General features: G+C 39.3%; 2 protein-coding genes across 3 annotated transcripts in view; one reads left to right on the top strand and one right to left on the bottom strand.

Annotated features, from left to right (window-relative positions):
• smad9 (SMAD family member 9) overlaps positions 1-4,943 on the bottom strand; it is a 937,424-nt gene that overhangs the window by 830,046 nt on the left and 102,435 nt on the right. The window lies entirely within an intron of this gene.
• mis18a (MIS18 kinetochore protein A) overlaps positions 1-4,943 on the top strand; it is a 14,655-nt gene that overhangs the window by 8,633 nt on the left and 1,079 nt on the right. The window lies entirely within an intron of this gene.

A 4,943-nucleotide genomic window follows, 5' to 3' on the forward strand; every position in this document is an offset into this window, starting at 1 on the left:
TGTATATATACACACACACACACATTAAAATAAACTACACTTACACTACTTACCATATTTTTTGTGGTACACGGTGCAGTTTTTGCAAAATTTGCATGTCCTGTGACTTACATGCTGAAGCGACGTATTTATGGATTTTTTCCATATTTATAAACCAATTTTTGTCTGAGATATGATCGTTTTCATTCATTCTGACTGAAAATTTTGAACCCTATCATTTTCAGCCACTAGATGGCACTTGAGTAGTAAGGCATGCCGTTGTATCATGCAATAGGTAAAAGTGGCTATTAATGACGCAGTCGGCTTGCCACAGACTGCCACCGTCGTCTGCCTGAAGAAACCGAATCAGCTTCATTTCGCTGCGCTGCCCCGGCGAAATGTAGCTGATTTGACCATTAAAGTGCATTTATTAAGTAAAAGTTCAACTGTGTGAGACACACCTTTACTATAAAGTCGAGCAAACAAATAAATGTTTTTAGGTGGTTATCTTGTTAAATTTTGAAGAAATGGACTGAGTTGCCCTCTGTGCAAAAGAAGAAGTGGGTCAAAGATAATGGGATGATGTGCAAAGTTTTAAATTAATATGAAGACATGCACAGATTTATACGAGCACTGGTGGGCCCAGAAATGTTGAGGGCAGCGTCTTATCCAGTGTGAATGCTCAACTGCAGCATGTGATCTGGTTTAGCTGAGAGAACTTGCAGCTGAGCATTTTGACACGTTGTAGCCGGTTAGTCCAGCAGAACAAGAAAAGAGCTCATGTTCAAGTACCAATTTTCTTGCCAATCACAACCAAATGCAGGCCTCTAGTTGACTGTAGTTTAGGTCAAATATTTCACCTTTAGACCAGATTTCAGTCGATGCGTCTCTAAGTTTACTTGTTGTTTAAGCATCTAGAACCATTAAATGATCACTTCTTTCTGAGCTTTGTGTTGTCTGAAAGGAGCTCCTGAATTAGTAATCTGCTATAAGATGGAATTTGTGGTTCTCTGGTCTGACTAACATAAATTTAATCTTCAAAGGTGTGTAAGGGTCCACGGTGTGTTTTCTGTCTGTATATGTAGATAACTAGCAATGACCAGATGAAGCCATGAGGATTTATCAAAATTGAAAGTCTTAAGTCCGGTCTTAAAACTGGACAATGTGTCAGCCTTATGGACGGAAACTGGCCTGACAACAGAAAGCTCTGCCCCCCATTCTGCTCTTAGAAACTCTAGGAACCGCAAGTAAACCTGCAGTCTGAGAGCGAAGTGCTCACTTAGGAAAATATGGAACAATAAGATCTGTAATATAAGATGGAGCTAGGATGTTGAGGGCTTTGTAGGTTACAAATAAGAGTTTGAATTCAATTCTGAATTTGACAGGGAGCCAATGGAGAGAAGCTAAAACTGGAGAGACATGATCTCTCTTACTAATTCCAGTTAAGACTCAGCAGCATTCTGGGTTAATGGTAATAGAAGCATTTTATTTATTTTCATAAATATGCAATGTATAATTGATGTCATTAGATATTAAAAATGTTGCAGTGGTGGGACAGTTAGTGTGCTTATGAATCCTGGAAACGAGGTGACTTTATTCATTTTTATTAAGGACAAGTATTTATTCTGCTGAGCTTGGACTCGGTCGACTTCTCTCTGAAATCGTCCACGTCTGCTGTCAAACAAACTGCAGGAACTTTCAGGACCTCGGCTTTGGCCTGCTTCACTTTTTGTTATTTGGCTTCAACTGTGGCATTAATAGCCTAAAAGGAAGCAAGAAAACAATGATGATTTCATTTATTTAAATGTTTCATATTTTCAACATGCCCAACTCATACCTTTCTAGTAGAGAGAACATGGGTTGGATCCAGTTTTGCAACAAAGTCCCTGAAGCTTTTGTCTTTGACTGTGCTGGCTGTTTGTCTCTAACAATCATGGAGACCAAAGCCTCATCCAGCACCTCCTTTCTACCCACTGGGATTACATTAGATGAGATTATACTTGTGTCGTCAACATGCGCAATGACCGTTCGTGTTTTTTCATTTTGTGACGTGCATAAGTTAAAGCTAGTATTGTTAATGTCATCATTATCATAATTGCTTAACAAATGTGACGCATGTTGAAACACAAACACCTCACCTTGAAATGGAAAAAACTGATATGTGAGTGTAACAACAGCAATAACAGTGATAAACTATTCATAATGCACTTTACACCTGTGATTCTACATGCCCTCCAAATAAAAGCTCAAGAGGAAAAACAGCATTGTAATAACTGAAGAACGAAAAAGGTTTTAGTCCTTTTTAAAAGGGACTTTTGCAGAATAGTTGTAACACATTTCAGTATGCAACAGACAAAATAATATTCTGTGTAATATTGGGAGAAATCTCCTCAAAGTGTTTCCACACAGGTGAAATCCTTCTTTTTGCCGGCTCCGTGAAAATAAGCTCCTCTGTCATAAAGTGGTGAAACTCCCAGCACAAACTCTACAGGTTTTCAGGGATCCATTTAATTTATACAAGCTAACGAAGTGCGCCAAAACTCGAGTCCTTTCCTGAACTAGTGAGGCTCCATACATCATCACTGACATCACTCGCCCTTAACGAGACGAGCTGCGGTACTCGCTTCACCTCCGGGGCTTCTTGACGCACGCTCCGAAGCTTCGGCACAGGATGGCCCATCCCCACCAACGCCGTGCGCATTGATTAAACTCCCATTCTAAAGAAGGGGCCTTCGATGCATTAGGTATAAAAAGTTAATTCAAGTGGGGAAAAAAAATACTTGTTTTAAGGACACGGTGTGAGAAAAATAATGCTATACACAAAAATTACAAGTATGTCAATTCTTGTGAGAAATTACTAAAAGTTTTTGTTTTCCTTTTTTCTTTTGAATAAATTGACAAACCGATGGTTTATCATTACCTAAAAGCTTGTGCTGTATTTTCTGGAGTATAAATCGCATCAGGCAAAAAAAGCATCATGAAGAGGGGAAAAAAACATTTATAAGTTGCTGAACTGACAAATCTACGCAAAAAAACTGCGACTTCTACTCCAGAAAATACTGTAGTTAGAATTGTAGACCCCTGAGCTGAATGCTGTCCTGCAGCTATCCAAGAACAGACTGAGCACCTGCGCTGTGGAGAGTCCCGACAGTTAGACACCGAGATTCATGTTGAGGCCTGAAGACGATGATGAAATGCTGTAGCAGTAGGTGCTAGACCGAGTAGATAAATTCAAATGAGTACGCTCTGAGCTCACAATAGTGTGAGCATTGATTCGCAGCGGTGTCACGCTGTAGTCAAATTAGTTTAGTGAAAAACTGTTGTGCAGTTGGAGCAGGAATACACTTCAGATGTAATTGTTGAAGTGGTTGATTCGTGTTTGTGTCGTATATAGCTGCTCTCAAATGGAATTGAAACGTGCTCTGAGCGTTCCATTCCACTCTCCTTCAATACTGTCCAAGTCAAAACTCTTACAGTAGCTATTTTTAAGTTAATTTAATTTAAATGTATTTTTATTCGATTTATTTTAATTAAATTTTCTAGTTTAGGATGTGATTTCACAAGTAAAGTCACTATAAACATTTCTCAGTAAAGAAAACGAGTGAAAACGTCCTTTAAAAGAAAATAAAACAACATTGAACGTATGATATGTTTGTTTGTTTGTTTGTTTGTCATGTGCAGGTTAACACAAGGTCAACAATGCAATGAAATGTCCAGGATGAGAAGGACCAATTGGACTCGCTAAAAAAACAAAACGAGAAATACAAAACCATGCGATAAGGTATTAAATAATAAAGATTAAACAATAAAGATATTTCTGATAATTAAAGTGAAATAAATAAAACTAACTATTTATCAGAAACGTTTTTTTATCAAAAGTCAGTTCTTGCACTGTGCGTACAATAATTCTGTACTTGGAGCAGGTGTTATTGACGACCCCTCTGATTTACATGTGCAGTAAATATTAATTATGGCAGATTTTACTATTTTATTCCTAAATAGTCAGAGGTTAGAGAAGGTGAGCCTGTGATCGCAAAGATGTCAGTTCGACCACCCCCGACATTTTTAATTAAGCTTTGACTGCTTATATCGTTATTAACGGTGGACGGACGCGCACAGCTCAGGGGGCAGAAAATGGATGGGAGCTGAGGGGGTGTTTGTCCTTTCATGTCCGTCAAAGTGCATTAAATCCCTGCTTCTTCTGCTGCATTCTGCATCATTCAGACACGGACCCTGCTCTGGCATGTCAGATATTTTGTGATCTTTTCTGTTTGAGTCGTCGGCCACGTGTGTCCGCTGAGTGCAGCGGCTGAGTGAACGTCCATTTGGGCTGATGGATCGCTGGCAGTAGTCCATCTGATGCTGAACTGAACTTCTGACCTCTTTCAAGGCCGGTCAGCACGTGGTCAAATGGCTGCATGCGGCTGGTGTATGTATGGCAAGCCATGTTGCCATATAATTGGATTAACAGCCGTGCGCATCTGCTGACGCAATCAAAAGCCCGACCCGGCCCGCACATTAAGCACATTATTATGGCCAGGCCTTAATCCGGGTCTGGCGGGGCTGGGCTCCTTGTTCGAATTAAAAATGACAGCTCTACCGGGCGCCCTAGATGGCAGCTCTGCTCCACACAAGACGGCTGTGGTAGCTGGGTGGTCTCTGGTTGCATCAGGAAGGGCATCCAGCGTAGAAACAATTGCCAAGTCTTTTGCGAGTTAGTTCGTTGTATCGAGCCCTGAGGAAGGGAACAGCCGAAAGAAGAAGAAATAAATCCTAAAATAGGTAGTGAGTCAAAATTTTTTAAACTTTTAATGAAGTTCAGGGGCCTGAACACCAGTGGAACTTGCAGAAATCAATTTTCATTGTCTGTTATTTTAAATTATTATTATTATTTTAATCAAATAATTTATATATATATATATATATATATATATATATATATATATATATATATATATATATAT

Source organism: Nematolebias whitei, chromosome 14 (genome assembly GCF_014905685.2).
Source record: "Nematolebias whitei isolate Nwh7 chromosome 14, NemWhi1, whole genome shotgun sequence".
Lineage (NCBI taxonomy): Eukaryota > Metazoa > Chordata > Actinopteri > Cyprinodontiformes > Rivulidae > Nematolebias > Nematolebias whitei.